Consider the following 20,151-nt stretch of genomic DNA (forward strand, 5'->3'; position numbering starts at 1 on the left):
TATCTTGATATGTGTGGGGCAGTAGCCCTCAACTTTTAAGTGACACTAGTGTACTCAAAATAAATAAATAAATAAAGTGGAGTGACTACGTGGCTCTCCAGAGACTCTCGGGCTCCACGCAATAAGAATTAACGTAGAAGGATTTGGTTTTTTCAACTTTCGGATGTGTTGTTGTATGTATGTATCAACAGTTAATATAACGAGTGTAAGTATATTCACCTTCCGCGAGTCAAAGGTTATGAGTTGTCGGAGGTTGTTCGTGTCATGGCGACCACGGATGATCAGGATTCTGTTGTAAATCATTTTGGTGTATAATGAGTGATAAAATTCGCTTAAGTCGTAAAAATTATTTATTTCCAGAAAGGAAAGCACAACCCGGTTTAGGACATGTGTCCCATCTCCAGGTGCATATTGAAATATGAATCCACGAAGGATGCAAACTGAGGTTAAAATAAGTTACTCAGTTATCGATCCTTTCTGGACTTACATTTTAAAATTCACTTGAATATGAGCCACATGTCCTGAAACCAAGTCGTGCTTTCCTTGTTAGAAATAAATAATTTTTTCAACTGTAGCGAATTTTATCACTCATGATGAATAACAGTTGTGGATGTCCCGTCAAGAAATACGTGTGAAATTTTAGTGTTTTGATTTCCAAGTACACTATCTTATATGCTCCATTAATCTCCTGTCTTGATGTTACATTTTATGAATGAAGAGTTGATAATGGTCGCCAATGCGTTGTTCTGAGACAAAATAAGATTGAAACACTAAATTCCGATGGGCATATATGAGATGAATAAATTTGCTTAAGAAAATAAGTAAAATGTATGAATTTCAGAAAATCCGGTGTTTAATAGCTAAAACTATGTTACTGGAACGTGACAGTGTAGATCTATACCGAATGTAGATCCAGTGCTGCATGGAAAAAAATATGCCACTGTATTACGGTGATGAAATAAACAACCAGTTTTTCGATAATATAGGTTATATTGGCATATTACAGCGTTTTCTAAACACATTCTGTTTCAAAATTACTGAAAATAAACGGAAACATGAGGACTGAGAAGGTTAAGTTCTTAAACTAAATGTTGAAATTAGTGTGCAGAGATACACAGGTCAAATAAGTATGAACGGGTGATTGTTTTAGTGCAGATAGCTTGCAGCATATTTTACCAGCTGAATCATTTGAAACAGAGGACCAAATAAACTGGTTCTCTAATTAACAAGGAAAAGCTATGAGGGTTTTTGATCAGTGGAACTTACTTGGCCGAGGTCAGTCATTCGGGGATGACAGGTTTATAAGTTACATTTTCCGATTGTCTCAAAAATCCACTTACTTGGAGACCACACCGCGATGTGTAACGGCTCAATGTTCACAGAGATTTGAAACATGGAAAAACGAAAACAACCTGCACGTTAAAAAAAATGGTGACCTCCTGCGCGGAAGCGTTATTTCCTTATAATTTATTGCGAGTATTTTATCACCGGACAAAGAAATGCACTCCGTAAATTATGTATAACCCACCCGCGTTTCGCCACTGGACAGTTCCGTTATTAGAAGACGTAAAATAAATCAGCGGAAATGGTGAGCGAACGGTAATCGAATTTGTTGACGACTGAGGGAGTCCCATTGAATTCAAGTAAGCGACACTTAGAACAAAGGCGTGGGGCGTCCCATTGTGTGAGGCGGCTACCGAGGGCAGAGCAGCGGCGGCCGCTATGTAGTTCAGCCCCCGCCCCTCACGCCTGCCCTATTGTTCCTCTCAGAGAGCGGGGCCCGGCGGCTCTGTCCGGGACAGGTGCAGTCATTCGCTGAAATAACGCATACCACGTGCCAATGTTGAGGGATTCCAGGGGCTCTGACACTCCACCCGCACCCCTCTCCCAAAGAAAATTTTACTGAAAGCGTTTATACTTTCACATTTAGAAATTTCCAAGTTCCTCGGCTAACATTGGGAAAATAGTGCGAAAATTATGCGCCTCGAAAATGGCAAGGAATTTTAGGAGGTTACAAACTTCGTTTATAACAGGATACTTTCCAGATGCTCGTCTGAGACCTAGCTTAAAATGAAGCGTTTGCAGCCTGGTCGGCTGCAGAAATCATTCCAACCAACTAATGGCGTTCCTTCAGTAGCTGACCAGACATACTGCCAACATCAGATCCAACTTGGATCGTGCACAGATAGGACAGGAAAAACCCAGGAAGACATTATTATCATTATTTTGACTCATTCACTTTTTATGCTGTAAGTGGCCTGTTTATATCTTTGTATGTTGGCAGTGCTATAGACTGTATTAATATCGCTGACAACGCTCTGAAGCCTCGGTAAGAGACTCTGTGGTTGGACGGACTTGCAGTTATCAGTTAGAGATTAGCAGTTAGCGAGTGGACGGTTTGAACGTGTGTCGTTCATGGAGATTTAGTGTTGGTAGGACAAGCATTGTAAAATGATTATTGATGTATTTGCTAATGTTTGGGTAATGTAATTATTGACGATCATATAATTTTTGGAACTGGATGTCACATGAATAAGGTAAAATTTTCTAAATGCGTTTTTGCTCGTCAACAAAACCTTTCTTTCGCTAGAAGTTAGAGCCTATAGTAGTCAGAATCTTTTTATTCAGCTTGCTGTAATTGCTGTAGTTCGTGTTATGAAGATTTTCTGTGAGGTAAGTGACTTATGAAAAAGTATCGGTTATTGTTTGGATTTCATCCAATTTGCGGCCATTATTTTGTGTTAATTGTTGGAAGTCATGTTGTCGATATATAGCAGTCAGATTGCGTTGGGTTTGAATGTTATGGGTAATAAATGAATAGGTTAAGTTTGAGTTGTCTTTGTCAGGGAAAATTCTGTAGGTTAATGTTGTATAAAAATAACGAAAGAGTTAGTTTCAATGCTACAATCATAAACGGTTTCTACCTTCATATGCCTTCTTCACGTGCAGTAACAGAGAACAGGAATCCTTAAAATAGCTTAAATTAAGATCTAAAACGAGTGCAATTATTTTCGCTAGATCTACTTGTGAGCCGGTTTCCTCTGTAAGACAATCTTCAATAATAAAAACAATAAAATATGTCAATTATTACAGTAATATTTCAGTTAGTTATTTATCAAATACGAAAGTAGATGCAGGTCGTTTAAAAAAATGGTTCGAATGGCTCTGAGCACTATGGGACTTAACTTCTAAGGTCATCAGTCCTCTAGAGCTTAGAACTAATTAAACCTAACTAACCTAAGGACATCACACACATCCATGCCCGAGGCAAGATTCGAACCTGCGACCGTAGCGGTCGCGCGGTTCCAGACTGTAGCGCCTAGAACCGCTCGGCCACTCTGGCCGGTCAGGTAGTTTCAACAGCAACATCTGCTTAGAACAAAGGCAGGCCTACACAGTAAAAGACATTTCATACATTAGTTAGATGTCTCATAGACCATTTGAACGATTGTCTTAGCGAAATGGATCTGGAACGAGTCAGTTTACAGGATACGTGTACATGATTAGTTTCAATAGTAATGAAAACAATTGTTTTAGTCCTCTTCATGCAACTACATTTAAGAACTATTTTCTTTTTATTGGCAGTCAGTTCCAAGTAGAAATTTGTCAGAGGAATGGAATAGAAAGAGTTGTCCAGGAGAAATGATTTTAAACTAAACTTGCTTTTCTATCAGTCAAGCATTTTATGTTTTTGGGCAAACGATTGACAATTTTTGCTGCTGCATATTGAACTCCTTTGTGAGCCACTGATAGATTTAATAACGGGTAATAATGGTAAATTTTCCCTCTAATGTTGCAGTTACGCACACCACCGTTCTACTCAAATTGTGATGAATTATTTATGACGAAAGTCGTTTGGGCCCCCTGTCTGTGAATTGTGTAAACTTTGTTCTGTCTGCGACGTTCTTTCACTGTTTGTGCATCGTATTTTCTGAGGCGAAAATTGGGAACCAGCCCACAATTTGCCTAACCAGCATGGGAATGCCTAAAAACCACTCAGAGGCTGGTCGGTGCAGTGTGCATCAGCCGCGGTCGCGTTCAAATGCTTTTAAAATGATGTATTTATTTTGATTTGCAATTTGTTGCGTTTTAAGTTAAGGCGTTGTACTAAGAACTGTTGTGAGTGAAGAACTATTCTACGGAAGCACATTAAACTTGACGGTGCAGTTTACAAGATGCCGTAGTTTCGTGACTGGTAACAAAAGTAGAGATTACGGTTCAACGTGCCGGTGGACAAAGATATTAAAGATAGTCGTAATGAATGCATGTTTCTACTGACTGGTTTGATGCAGCCCGCCACGAATTCCTTTCCTGTGCTAACCTCTTCATCTCAGAGTAGCACTTGCAACCTACGTCCTCAATTATTTGCTTGACGTATTCCAATCTCTGTCTTCCTCTACAGTTTTTGCCCTCTACAACTCCCTCTAGTACCATGGAAGTCATTCCCTCATGTCTTAGCAGATGTCCTATCATCCTGTCCCTTCTCCTTATCAGTGTTTTCCACATATTCCTTTCCTCTCCGATTCTGCGTAGAACCTCCTCATTCCTTACCTTATCAGTCCATCTAATTTTCAACATTCGTCTATAGCACCACATTTCAAATGCTTCGATTCTCTTCTGTTCCGGTTTTCCCACAGTCGATGTTTCACTACCATACAATGCTGTACTCCAGACGTACATCCCCAGAAATTTCTTCCTCAAATTAAGGCCGGTATTTGATATTAGTAGACTTCTCTTGGCCAGAATTCCTTTTTTGCCATAGCGAGTCTACTTTCGATGTCCTCCTTGCTCCGTCCGTCATTGGTTATTTTACTGCCTAGCCAACAGAATTCCTTAACTTCATTGACTTCGTGACCATCAATCCTGATGTTAAGTTTCTCGCTGTTCTCATTTCTACTACTTCTCATTACCTTCGTCTTTCTCCGATTTACCCTCAAACCATACTGTGTACTCATTAGACTGTTCATTCCGTTCAGCAGATCATTTAATTCTTCTTCACTTTCACTCAGGATAGCAATGTCATCAGCGAATCGTATCATTGATATCTTTTCACCTTGTATTTTAATTCCACTCCTGAACCTTTCTTTTATTTCCATCATTGCTTCCTCGATGTACATATTGAAGAGTAGGGGCGAAAGGCTACAGCCTTGTCTTACACCCTTCTTAATACGAGCACTTCGTTCTTGATCGTCCACTCTTATTATTCCCTCTTGGTTGTTGTACATTTTGTACATGACCCGTCTCTCCCTATTGCTTACCCCTTCTTTTTTCAGAAACTCGAACAGCTTGCACCATTTTATATTGTCGAACTCTTTTTCCAGGTCGACAAATCCTATGAAAGTGTCTTGATTTTTCTTTAGCCTTGCTTCCATTATTAGCCGTAACGTCAGAATTGCCTCTCTCGTCCCTTTACTTTTCCTAAAGCCAAACTGATCGTCACCTAGCGCATTCTCAATTTTCTTTTCCATTCTTCTGTATATTATTCTTGTAAGCAGCTTCGATGCATGAGCTGTTGAGCTGATTGTGCGATAATTCTCGCACTTGTCAGCTCTTGCCGTCTTCGGAATTGTGTGGATGATGCTTTTCCGAAAGTCAGATGGTATATCGCCAGACTCATATATTCTACACACCAACGTGAATAGTCGTTTTGTTGCCACTTCCCCCAATTAATTTAGAAATTCTGACGGAATGTTATCTATCCCTTCTGCCTTATTTGACCGTAAGTCCTCCAAAGCTCTTTTAAATTCCGATTCTAATACTGGATCCCCTATCTCTTCTAAATCGACTCCTGTTTCTTCTTCTATCACATCAGACAAATCTTCACCATCATAGAGGCTTTCAATGTATTCTTTCCACCTATCTGCTCTCTTCTTTGCATTTAACAGTGGAATTCCTGTTGCACTCTTAATGTTACCACCGTTGCTTTTAATGTCACCAAAGGTTGTTTTGACTTTCCTGTATGCTGAGTCTGTCCTTCCGACAATCATATCTTTTTCGATGTCTTCACATTTTTCCTGCAGCCATTTCGTCTTAGCTTCCCTGCACTTCCTATTTATTTCATTCCTCAGCGACTTGTATTTCTGTATTCCTGATTTTCCCGGAAGAGAGGTAGGATGGCGTAACAAACACATCTAGATGGCATCACACATTAGAGGGTGGCAATTGATATTCGTTGCGTTATATGACGGCTATAAATAAAAATGCAGGAAGGAGCAAACGTTGGACAACAATACAGACGTTTATTTCTGTTATAAACTAAACCGGCGATCGTGTTACGTAATGGACATTGTATGATACAATTTATAATAATAAAAATAACAATTATTTCTACAACGAATTTACAAAATTGTTAGTAAGTACAGTATTTATTTATTATTACAGCTATTACTATCAGTACCAAGAACCCAAAACCTAACACCTTACTAACAAATACCAGTATCATATAATGTCGTTTGATGTTGATGTCCTGTATTACACAGCAAGTAACACTCAAGAAGTAACATTCAAGAAGATACTATACTCCCTTAATGAGACTGCTGTCGAATTTCTCTGGTGCTCATTACATTGTCCAGTCCACTGCATGTCTCTCGGCGACAAAATTCTTTAAATTCTCTGACCTTTCGTGATATCACACCGGTAGCCCACACTGTCAATGCGCCTCATACGTCTCACGATCTGAATTAGGAAACATTTTTCATAGAACGTCTTGGGGAATGCACCGCAGAACGGCCGACACTGTCCTAGCAATGATACTTACGAAAATTATCTTCTGGCATCATTTACTTGTATCTGCTGTACCGAGGTATTGGCTGCTAGTGTTATTTAAAAGTCCGCGTCTTGGTCTTGTCGTAATTATTAGTCCTTCTACTTCTACTACAGCGATGCTGAAATCTTACTGTCTGTCATTCCTAATGAACTGTTTAGACCGATATTAACTTCACTTACTTGTCGGACACTTCGTAAATTTTGAAAATCTGATTTACCTATGGAAATATTGTACGCCAGGCTATCAAGCTACTGCCACTTTTCCTCATTAAGGACAATATCATGCAGATTATCAGGTCGTAAGTACAGACTATAAGTAAATTCGTAACGTTTGTTCAGTCAAACAATGTGTGTTCAGGCGTAATTGTCAGTCTATACTATGCCTAACTTATGACCGTGAAACTTGCTCACGTAAAGGAGGCACGTAATTTACATGAACAATATCATGATCGATGTCTCAGAAGAACCGTTGAAGTAAAATGACTGATGGAATTGCGCTGATAATTAACAAGTTTCAGCTTTGATGGACTGTTCATGTAGTCCATAAGTCAGACCCTCGCCTCCCTTAGTAAATCATGTACCCTCAACTTTTGGATGGTCAACGTTCGGAGAGATGGCAACATAAAACGTATAAAAATACTCTGTAATATAACATGAATATTGAATCTGGAACGCCGGCCGCGGTGGCCGTGCGGTTCTAGGCGCTCCAGTCCGGAGCCGCGCTGTTGCTACGGTCGCAGGTTCGAATCCTGCCTCGGGCATGGGTGTGTGTGATGTCCTTAGGTTAGTTAGGTTTAAGTAGTTCTAAGTTCTAGGGGACTGATGACCACAGCAGTTGAGTCCCATAGTGCTCAGAGCCATTTTGAATCTGGAACAAACAATGCCATGGGGACTTACTTCGAAATGGTGCATGGAAAACATGAAGTTGGTGAGCAACAGCCTAGACAGAAACCAGTGACCACTAGAATATACAAACAACCGTCTGCTAGCTGAGGTCAGTGTAGAGTCAACATTGTGGAAAAGTTTGCAGTACCAGAACTGATGTACATAACTGTCAGGAAAAGCTCAATGAATGAGCTTCTGACGTCCCAAAAGAAGACGTCATGGTACCGAGTGACAGCTTATGATGATGCTGACCCGTTCACATTTGGACCTCTGTGCTGTAGTCTTATTAATTCTACATGAGTACACAATACGTGGACCCAATACAAACTGCATATAACTTTATACGCCCGAATATCAAGGAAAAAATAAAGAGTACGAGAAAATACGTGAACTGAAGAACAACACGATGGAAAATGACAGAATATTAAACAATTGACGGTAAAGTATTAGGGGGTACTATTTAAGGAAATAGAAACCGTATGTGCTCTGGAAAGACTCTAGGGAAAAAAAACAGGTGAGATGAAGGACTTCCCAATTTCAGATACTTCTACGAATCACGCTACTCAGAAATAACGCGTCGAAAACTTGTAACAAAAAACTAGTTACAAAGAACGGAACAGACTGATTTCAGTATCCCATGTAATGCAGCAGTTTCCCAGACATTATTGTCAACCTTACGACTACTTCCGCAGTATTAACAGCAACTATATTAGGCTACGAACAATGACGCAATAGGGGCAGCGCGGGATTCTAGACGGGCAGAAATCTCGTAATTTTCAATTTCTGTTTTTTTTCATTGGTCTTGAACTACGGAATTTCCACTTTACAATGATATGTATATATTATTGCTTTATTTCTGGTGTATTCATTCATTTAAACAAAACGCTCTGTAGCCATAACTATTTGGTTTTTTTTCAGTTCTCGACTGAAATTCGGTTTTTTAAATCACCTGCCTCCGATGGCAATTACAGGGTGTTTCAAAAATGACCGGTATATTTGAAACGGCAATAAAAACTAAACGAGCAGCGATAGAAATACACCGTTTGTTGCAATATGCTTGGGACAACAGTACATTTTCAGGCAGACAAACTTTCGAAATTACAGTAGTTACAACTTTCAACAACAGATGGCGCTGCGGTCTGGGAAACTCTATAGTACGATATTTTCCACATATCCACCATGCGTAGCAATAATATAGCGTAGTCTCTGAATGAAATTACCCGAAGCCTTTGACAACGTGTCTGGCGGAATGGCTTCACATGCAGATGAGATGTACTGCTTCAGCTGTTCAATTGTTTCTGGATTCTGGCGGTACACCTGGTCTTTCAAGTGTCCCCACAGAAAGAAGTCACAGGGGTTCATGTCTGGCGAATAGGGAGGCCAATCCACGCCGCCTCCTGTATGTTTCGGATAGCCCAAAGCAATCACACGATCATCGAAATATTCATTCAGGAAATTAAAGACGTCGGCCGTGCGATGTGGCCGGGCACCATCTTGCATAAACCACGAGGTGTTCGCAGTGTCGTCTAAGGCAGTTTGTACCGCCACAAATTCACGAAGAATGTCCAGATAGCGTGATGCAGTAATCGTTTCGGATCTGAAAAATGGGCCAATGATTCCTTTGGAAGAAATGGCGGCCCAGACCAGTACTTTTTGAGGATGCAAGGACGATGGGACTGCAACATGGGGCTTTTCGGTTCCCCATATGCGCCAGTTCTGTTTATTGACGAAGCCGTCCAGGTAAAAATAAGCTTCGTCAGTAAACCAAATGCTGCCCACATGCATATCGCCGTCATCAATCCTGTGCACTATATCATTAGCGAATGTCTCTCGTGCAGCAATGGTAGCGGCGCTGAGGGGTTGCCGCGTTTGAATTTTGTATGGATAGAGGTGTAAACTCTGGCGCATGAGACGATACGTGGTCGTTGGCGTCATTTGGACCGCAGCTGCAACACGGTGAACGGAAACCCAAGGCCGCTGTTGGATCACCTTCTGCACTAGCTGCGCATTGCCCTCTGTGGTTGCCGTACGCGGTCGCCCTACCTTTCCAGCACGTTCATCCGTCACGTTCCCAGTCCATTGAAATTTTTCAAACAGATCCTTTATTGTATCGCTTTTCGGTCCTTTGGTTACATTAAACCTCCGTTGAAAACTTCGCCTTGTTGCAACAACACTGTGTTCTAGGCGGTGGAATTCCAACACCAGAAAAATCCTCTGTTCTAAGGAATAAACCGTGTTGTCTACAGCACACTTGCACGTTGTGAACAGTACACGCTTACAGCAGAAAGATGACGTACAGAATGGCGCACCCACAGACTGCGTTGTCTTCTATATCTTTCACATCACTTGCAGCGCCATCTGTTGTTGAAAATTGTAACTACTGTAATTTCGAAAGTTTGTCCGCCTGAAAATGTACTGTTGTCCCAAGCATATTGCAACAAACGGTGTATTTCTATCGCTGCTCGTTTAGTTTTTACTGCCGTTTCAAATACACCGGTCATTTTTGAAACACCCTGTATTTAGGAGATGGAAATTTAAAAGCTTTCAAATCAGTTGAGAAGAGAAGCCAAATGGAGAAAACTGAACTATAACTTAACTAGAATGCGTTGGTCATGTACATAAGCGAATGGATATGAAGCTGCAACAACTGAATATTTCATACAAGGGAAAGAAATTGGAAGTTGGGAAAGGATTAGATGGTTGGAAAAGACTCACAGAATTAGTCGTGGATACAATTCAACATTATTGTCGCATGGCCATGAGGCAAATTGTTAGTAGCGCAGAAGATTTGAGAAAAGCTGCATGGGCAGTTTTGTTTCACTTTTCAGCGATAGACGATAAATCCATTCATGGCCTATGCCCTTCTGGAAGTGATTCATGGTACAAATGCAACAGAACAGCGCAAAAAGGTGAGAAATTTATTCACCTAGTGGAGGTCTTAAACTTTCAGAGATTTGTCAGACGTAAGACGATTGAAGAAACGTCATCATGGACGCACTCATAATCCTAATGAGCCCATTAACAGCATAATCTGGATCAGAATTCCCAAGACAGTGTTTGTGTCAAATAGTACACTACATTTTGGTGTCTTTGATGCATATCGACGTCCAGTGAAGGAAATTTTGCGAAGTATGAAGTCCTGAAGAGATTTCTACAAACTGTTGGGCGTTTCGCAATGAAATAAATGTTAAATTTAGATAAAGAAAAACTTAGGGGATCAGAGAGAGCTGTTAGAAGCCTTGAAACAAGGACAAGACGAAGAGGGAAAAGGAAACTGCAAGTTAAGGCGGGAGGGGATGCGGACAAACTATCATAATCAGCTTCCATGCAATGACTACTCTAATGGTTGTTCCTTGTAAGCAATGTTTTTAAGAATAAAGTGTACTTTTTCTCAGCTTTTACTTGCAAGAATTTGTTCAAAATTACCGGTTATACTCACTGGAATGTTATGCATATTTTAACACAGGGATTTTTTTTATTTTGTGAATCTCATAGACATTAGAACCGTACATAGATGGGAAGCGTGTACAGTCTTTTTTTAACAAGTTTGTTTGCTTGGCCATCCTCCGCAGCAAGCACAGAAGTGCTTGTTATGTAAATAAAACCGCCTTTCCCCGGGGTGGCCGAGCAGTTCTAGGCGCTACAGTATAGAACCGCGCGACTGCTACGGTCGCAGGTTCGAATCCTGCCTCCGGCATGGATGTGTGTGATGTCCTTAGGTCCGTTAGGTTTAAGTAGTTCTAAGTTCTAGGGGACTGATGACCTCAGAAGTTAAGTCCCATAGGGCTCAGAACCATTTGAACCGACTTTTCTTGCTGTAACTTAATTTAATTTTCCCAGACGCGTTTCGCCATTTTCTTGCTCTAAGGCATCATCAGTGGCATCTAAAATGATACAGTTTCGTTACTTTAGATTATCAAACTAAAACTAACAAGACTGTATCGTTATAGACCCCACTGTTGATGCCTTAGAGCAAGGAAAAGGCGAAAAAGTCTGGGAAACATAAATTAAGTTGCAGCAAGAGAAGGCGGTTTTATTTACAGAACAAAAAGCCTTTTTTATGTCCACTTTTTAAGAAAATAATTATTATCGTGTAACTAATCAATACTTTTGAAATACCTCTGTTAAAGTGGTTAATAATGCGTAACCTACAAGCCATATTTCTTCAAATTTTTATTCTGAGTACTTTATGAGAAAAGGAACCTTTTATAAATTTTACATTGTTTCAGATAGGAATTTTCCAACGTGACCGCTGTCCTACAACAGCAGTTACACGGTTCAGTCAGTTTAATGTGACTTCCGCCTGTATTCGACCTCAACGTGCAATAACTACTCACAGATTGCGGGTGGCAGCCCTCGCAGTGGAGGGTATGTAAAGCGTGTCGGGGAACGCGGAAAGCAGTGCAGTCGTTGTCGGGATGCGAGATCACAGTGATTTGTCTGAGATCCAGTATTACATGCTCATTTGCTTTCGATGTAACGGTGGAGCCATTTTCGAAACGACATCACAAAATGATATCGTTACCGAGGGAACTGTGGTGCACCATGGCCCACAGGTGGGTGGGGCGAACGCCATCTGCCAAGATGTGTACGGGCGAATAGACGTGCAACTGTTGAATAGCTGACTACCAAGATGAAGCAAGGGGCTACCAACAGTTGTGTCCTCTACGACCGTTCGGCGAACGTTGTTATGTATGGGCCTCCACAGCAGACGCCTGTTTCATACATCCATGCTGACTGCTGTTCATTGGCGATGAAGGCTGGAATTTGTACGTCATTGTCGCAGTTGGACCTCCACTGACTGCTCTATCGGAAATATGGTCATTGGTGTTAGCGGTGTGAAAAAGTCTGAAAGCAAACACCTGGGATGTGTTACGGTCTGGGGAATAATTTTGTAGCATTTTCTGGCTGCTCTTGTCGTTCTGGAAGGGATAATGGATCAGTGGATCTTCGTGGACCATATCCACACATCTGTGCTGATAGTTTTTCCTCAGCACGAAGGCATCTACCAGCAGAACAAAGTGCAAAGTGTTACACAGCTCGCAGCGTACGTGAGTTGTTCGGAGAGCAGAGGGTGAGTTTACCGTACTCCTCTGGTCACCAAATTCCCCGGATTAAAGACCAGTCTAGCATTTGTGGGACCACCTCGATTGGACAGTCCGTACCATGGATTCTCAACCGAGAAACGTAGCACAGCTGAACATGGCACTGGAGTCACCATGGCTCCACATCCCTGTCGGTACCTTCCAGAATATCACTGCCTCTTTTTCTGCAAGTCTCGCATTGGTCTGCGTTGCAAAACGTGGTTATTGAGGCTGTTGATAGGTGTTCGTATTAAAGTGACTGGAGAGTGTAGGTTAAGCGATGAACCGTGACGCAATATTAGCAGAACATAAACGGACGGGAAGAAAACATCGATGTAAACATAGAAAGGGGGTGTCCTGTCCAGGTAGTACATTCAGACGCAGCTGTCTTTGGTAGATGAGTAGGAAGACAGGGGGCAGGGAGGTAGGGTGGGTTGCCGTGGTCCTCGCTTGGCTGCCGTAACGTGGGTTTCATACGCCGGCCGTTCATAATGGGCGGCATCAATCCTCATCAGAAGGCGAGATCTGCGGCGGCCGTCTCTGCGTAACGAGCGGCATTCAGCCGGCCGCTGCGCCCGCGGCACCCACCGCCACCGCTGCCGCCACATCTGCCGACCGCCGTGCGCTGGACACGGGACTCGCTCCCTCTGCGAATCGGTTTATAGCGCTTCCTATACAATAACGAGTTTCATCAACGACGACAATAAAGCCCTAGAGAGTCGCAGTCACAGGCAGTTTCAGACAAACGACGGATGGGCGAAGGATACCTACAAATTCGGTGTTGCGTACCAGAGAAGAACATCTGAAGCAACCCAACTGGTTTATCAGTTCATCGGGGTGGGTAAATGTGTAACCATAAACCTATATGTTCGTGTCTTGCTGGGACATCAGTAAATATCTTATTTAAATGAATGTTATTTTCGTTCTGTGTAATGAATGTTATCCCTGAATCCGACACAAAATTCCTGAGTAACAACAATAGTTTAGGATGTACGCTGCTGGAAATGACAACGCCAGAAAGGACAGCGCAATGAAATTTCACCTATTGTGGGTGTACAGTATGCTAGAAAGAGCGCACGATTCAATTTTCTGGTGACATGGAGATATAAAGGAAGAGAAATAGCTGTCACCTACAGCAGCAGCTATACCTTTAACTCAGTTGGACATAGTCGAACTGGACTCGGATGACGGATACGGAACGTCAATGCGTACTGTTTCATCTCTGTGCCATAGTTCGTCAATCATAGTGGCTGACGGGTAGTGGCATGCTAATCTCTCGGCATCGCATGACCAGGTGTTTTCAGTGAATGATCGATCTGCAAAGGCGTTGTCCAGGGCAACATTTAAAGACTCAGGCAGTATGTGGTCTTGAATTATCTTCTTGAAAGATAATTTCAAGGAGACTCAGAGACATAGGGCATAATACACCAAAAATGTAACGGTTGATATCCAATTTAGTAGCTATTCGAACCAGAGGTGATCGTGTTCGGTGCTCAATGGCGTCCTGTACCCATCGCGCGAGGTTTTGGGCCTCCATGACGTTGATGAATACAATGTGATAACATTAGTTAGCCGTCACCATGGATGAATTTATATAAATTCATCTATGGTGATGCTAAGGAACTGTATCTTATCTGAAAAGACGACATGGTGCGACTCTTGCTGACTGGCGCACCACTGAAGGCGCGGTACTCTCCCTTTAACGTCTAAGGAAGCCGCTGTAATAAGCGCCGTGTGGACAGTCCATAATATTGTAAGCATCCTAGCACTGTCTGTCTGGACATCTGTCTTGCAGCTAAATAGACCATTCCTGACTAGAGGTACGTGACGTGGATGTGCAATCGAAGACTCCATTGCGATAGCCACGAGGCAGTTAGTTCGTAATAATCTAAACACTGTAGCACTGTCTGCGTGAATATTCGTCTTCAGCTAAAAAGACTATTCCTGACTATATTTACGTGACGTGGCTTTACGATCAAGTACGGCCGCGTGAATAATATGTCTCGGGTGTTGATAAGATGTTGAATGAGACTGAGTATGGCCTCCCGAATCCATAAATTCCATATTCGCATGACGTTCGTGTAATGCCGGCCAACGCGAGGGCCAGTATCGCAGTACGATAACCGTCACACCCGATAGGCCACGATCTTTCTACTATCGAGTCTCAACGTGGATCAGCATATATTTATCCCTGTAACGAGGGTTAACATGATTTTCTCACAACCAAATATTGAAACTTGCGAATGAGGAACGCACTGCGTAATCTTTGCTTGTATACGAAAGGTACAAGGTGCGTTCAACAAGTAACGCAATATTTTTCTTCGGAAAGCAGGTTGGTTTTATTTAGGATTGCAGTACAATATTTTATTCCCCAGCCTTTGCCTAGAACACCCTATTCATCAACACAATTTCCATTCAATGTGACTCCTCACGCCACCTTACTCGGAGGCTCTCTATGCCAGTATAGTCCCACTATAATTCTCGACGTTGAAGCTAAGCTCTCGCTGCATCGGACGTGACTACGTTCGTCATAAATTGTCACGAACAGCCTCGTAATGCCAAGCAGTCACGCACAAGTGGTTCTTCGTTGCTCTTTAAGGTCTTCTCTTAGGCAGCGAGGAACCTAGCGGGCTCATGCCTTTGAATACCCCAACTGGTGGATTGGTGTGTCAGCACTACCAAAAGAGACGTTCAGTTGTGCAGCGAGGTTTCTGATTGTGACCTGGGGCTCATCTCGAGTGAGAGTGTCCGCAAGTTCTAAAGCTGCATGAGTCACAGCTGTGAGCCGCCGTCTGGCACGCGGGAGATCGGATAGGCTTGTGCGTCCATGTCGCGATGATGACAGATGCCTAGTCCAATGACACACCATGTATTTGTGCTCTGCCAGGTCTCCGTAGACATTCTGCAAGCGCCTATGAATACCTGCGATGCTCAGGTTTTCCAACAAAAGAATTTCAGTGACAACTCTCTGCTTGGAAAGCACTTCCGTGACAGGGGCCATTTTGAATGCTACTTAAAGCGCGCCACCAATCCGAATTTCATGAAAGTATATGGGCTGAAACGAGAATATTCCACTACGTCCCACAGTAAATTCTCCATTTTCTCAACCGAAACTGGTAAAAAAAAGGAAAGAAAAGAAACTCTTGCAGTGCTGATTGAATGTCTCTCGTAGATGGCTTTACTCCTATGTACTTTATAAGACTGCGTTGAAAACGCTGATGATTTCCATATCCAATGGTGTAATACACGTCACATAGTTTTTTGACCATTGGTGTTGCTGTTTTAACGACGAACAGATATTTAAAAATGAAACACCAAGATTTGTTCATGCTGGAGCTCGATTTCTCGCTCACAACCTACGTGGAGCTCGATCCAGAAGCTGTTGGCTGGAATTCTGTCGAGGCAGAAATATCCATCTCCAGGAAATTTGGGAACGGAAGGGGTGGTGGTGGCACGCCACACTTCACGTTGATATTGTGCACCATCGTTCTGATTTAAAATCACTCCAAAGGGCAGCTTGTTTCGCTCTTTTCCTTATAGTATGTTCAACTTCAGCAATGACAAAATTCTGAACGTATCTTCATCACTAGTCACATAGTATTAATATTTTCCAAAGGAACGTTGCCAAATACATCTAAAAACAGAAGAAATTCTTTACCGAAAGCCTGCTAAACTGGGGGACTTGAGCGCCAGCGGTAACGTATGAAATGCATTGAAATGCATTACTTACTGAGGACATTTTAGAAGCCCACTACTCTCTATTCGTGTTTGCATGTTAATCAGATAATTTTAAATCAGCACACTGAGTTACATACAATATCAACTTTTTATCTTATCCTTAGCTAATTCAATACTGTTGTGTCCTCAGTGGACGCGACTTTATTTGTAATTTGCACGGTTTTGTACGCGACTGCGAGCCTTAGAACGTTATCGACCATAATCTATTTCCAATTTGGCACTTAAAAATCCGTGTTGAAGGCGTTCATGTGTGTTCTTTACCGTATGCCTATGTATGGGGAATTATTGCATAGTATTCTGAGCAATCTGCTATGTGGCGAGGTAAGAAAGTAGCCGAGAAACCGTGCCTACGCAACTGTAATCAATCTACCAACTAACATCGAAAACTATGGAATCAACACTTTGTTCGTTAACAATTATTTTTTCTTGACACCTCCTTCACACCCATACCCTACCTTTACAGACGCTGGCGTCCTTTGTTTTCGGTTTTAGACTTCTTTCTTTTTAGTTATTTGGATGTGGACTTATGAGTCAATTTTCTGTTTGTATGTCGTTCTATAGTTGCCAGTGCATCAACTGCGTCTTTATTGAGGTACAATTGGCTGTTGGCTAAATATTGTTCTTGGTTTTTCGGATTCCGTTCACGATGTTGAAGATTACCTAGGATAATCGTGATTCGTCCTTTCGACCTTGAAAACTGTTTGTTCTGTTTGCCAGCTACAAGATACTCAGTTTATTAGGTGTCAACTACTCGTAAAATAAGCTGTTATCTCTGAAACCAATGGCCGACCACGTATATCTTCTGTGGCGACTGCTTGCGAGTGTGGCTTAAGCCAACGAGGAGCCAGGACGTCGGACGCTAGCCATGCTTTCCAAGATTTGAGCGAGGACAAAGCGTTCTTCGTCCATACGGTTCGAGAGTGTGAGGTGTATTTTGTTTATAGTATATTACAATGTTCTATTAAAAGCGGCTGAATTAATATATGTTGAGAACAGGAGAGAGAGAGAGAGAGAGAGAGAGAGAGAGAGAGAGCTATGTATGTACAAATGCAACAGTGGGTTTGTAGTAGTAATGTATTACTTAAAATTTTAAATCTCCTGTCGTGCAACCATTCAGAATCAAAAGTTATGTTTTGCTACAGCTAATGTTTGCCGAGCCATGCTGAATTTGCGAGATGATACTGATTGATAGCAGAGTGGCATTCGCAGTCACGAACAAGTGTGGAGGGTTCCGTTCTAATTGTGACATGTATTTGATTCTTGACGGTATTTCGTTCACCAAATAGATTTTTTATCTTATATACTTTTCCAAATGTAATTTATGGAACTGGTCTTCGTGCGACTGTGCTTGGGAGACCGCGTTTCTCATATAACCGTAATCGATGCCTCCTGTGTGAAATCTTTGTATTCTTACAACCAAAGTAAAAACTTAAGTGAAATTTCATATCTTTCATTCAAATACATCCCCTTCATCAGTTTTCTTAAATGAAGTACAATTTTTGCATAATAGTACTAGTGAATAGCTATGAAACTTTGCATCTATGCTTCGTGTAGAAGTACATGTTCTCGTGATTCCGATTAAGTCGGTATTTCAATCAGAACCGCTTCTACTCACAACGATTGTACAGCTAGTAAATATTCTTTTGGATAACTAGATTGCTTTTCACAGAAGTAAGTATGCCTCGAGATCAGGGGAACAATTACTTCGCCACTCTGATACTACGTTTTGTGATAATGTAGAGTTACCATGTCACAATAACGAAGTGTGGTGAAGTTGTGAATAAGTGAATACATGATGTTGGGTACATGTATTGCCGATCAGGTGAAAAATGCGTTCACTTGTGCGTTTCGAACAAGGGTTCAGTAAAGAAAAAAATTAGGCAGTGATGAATAGTGAAACATTTTAGATGAAAGAATTTTTCCGTTGCGTTTATGTAAGTTCCTGTGGCAAACAATGTACAGAAGCTAATGGTCTAAGCATACACTTCTACTCCTACTTCTACAACGACAACTGCTAGTATTACATTTACGAACAACTAATACACAGCAACAAAGCTGTTTGTCATAAAAAGTCAGCTCTCTTCTCCGTGCAATGAAATGGATTGTTACTTCATGGAATATAGTTTTTCATAACTTCTTCGCATCGAAAATACCATGACACTCATAGGTATTGATGATATCTTAAGCATTGAGTGCTTTTGAGAAAACGACTGCTTGATAGTGGCATTGTTTGTTCTTGCTGGGGAATCGATTTCAAAAAATAGCTCTGACCACTATGGAACTTAACTACTGAGGTCATCAGTCCCATAGAACTTAGAACTACTTAAACGTAACTAACCTACGGACATCACACACATCCATGCCCGAGGCAGGATTCGAACCTGCGACCGTAGCGGTCGCGCGGTTCCAAACTGAAGCGCCTAGAACCGCTCGGCGACTTCGGCCGGCGAATCGATTTCTTGTTGTAAATATTTCAGATGAACGTCTATGCTTTACGCAGTTTTTTTGGTTCCAATGTTCCCAATAATATAAGTATTTGAGGTGTTGTACGAGAGTGATGTCGTATCTCATCGTGAGGAATCTCAGGCCTGCATGTTTGCGGTCCGTAAGATTTGTCTTGATTTGGAGGCCAGTTTTGACAGCGCTCTTACGTGATTTCACTAGGTCGTAGTCGTGGTTCTTGCTTGGTTATCAGAAAAGGCAAGACGTTTGATTGATTCTTTTATTTTTTTCGATACTTCTTACAGATCCTTATTTCTGCCGTATGTTGATGATTTTACCTTGTACCTTATAGAAAAGGCGTGGAGATAACCAATCACCTTATCCTGCGCCTGTTCTTGTATAAAAAGATTTGGAGATTTCACCCATGAGGTTTACTTTAGAGGTTATACTTGTTAATATCGTTGGATTAAGCGAGCCGTTTTGCTACCCTCATCATTTTCATGCAGCACATTAAACAGGGTGGTACTTACTATAGAGGCATCGGCTTTTTAAAATTCTACGGACGCGACCACTGTGCAAATCGACTGGAGTGCTGCATTATCATCTTGAGAATCCAGATTTGTCCTACACAGGATCTGCCGTCTAGACTGCCGATTGGTATTCATTTATCTTTCATTCCGTCTGTTGCGTTGCGCTAATCTAGTAACGAAAACAAGACAGCGTACTTTGCAGGCGACCTACATTAGAGTACCTCGGCAATTATTTGGGTTTGCCTTGTCACCACTTTGGTGTAGAAGATGAATAAAAGCAGTTTCTTAATCTGCAGGTGTAGCTTCTTTTTCCCATAAATCCTCCAATAAAGGCGTAAAGTGCGGCAATCATGAGCCTGTCTTCGAGCTTGAGCAGTTCGGTAATAAGAGTGTGTGTCTGATACGTGGGATTCAGCAGGTGAGGGAAATGCTGTAGACGCAATGTTCCAGAGTCCCGTGCAGTTTTATCAACACTTCACTGAGTCAGTTCCAGTTCATCTAACTACTTCGTGAGCTACACGCAGTTCTTTAGTCTCACGAAATAATGAGTGCTATAGGTAGGAGGTCTCTAATTGATCCCATACTTTTAGATTTTTAGAGGACTTTTGATACGAAACTTCACAAATGTGTTCTAATGAAATTGCGTGGCTATGGAGTATCGTCTCAGTTGTGCGTCTGGATTCATCAAACCTCCTGCAAGTTTTTCT

The sequence above is a fragment of the Schistocerca americana genome, chromosome 3, assembly GCF_021461395.2.
Source record: "Schistocerca americana isolate TAMUIC-IGC-003095 chromosome 3, iqSchAmer2.1, whole genome shotgun sequence".
NCBI classification, from domain to species: domain Eukaryota; kingdom Metazoa; phylum Arthropoda; class Insecta; order Orthoptera; family Acrididae; genus Schistocerca; species Schistocerca americana.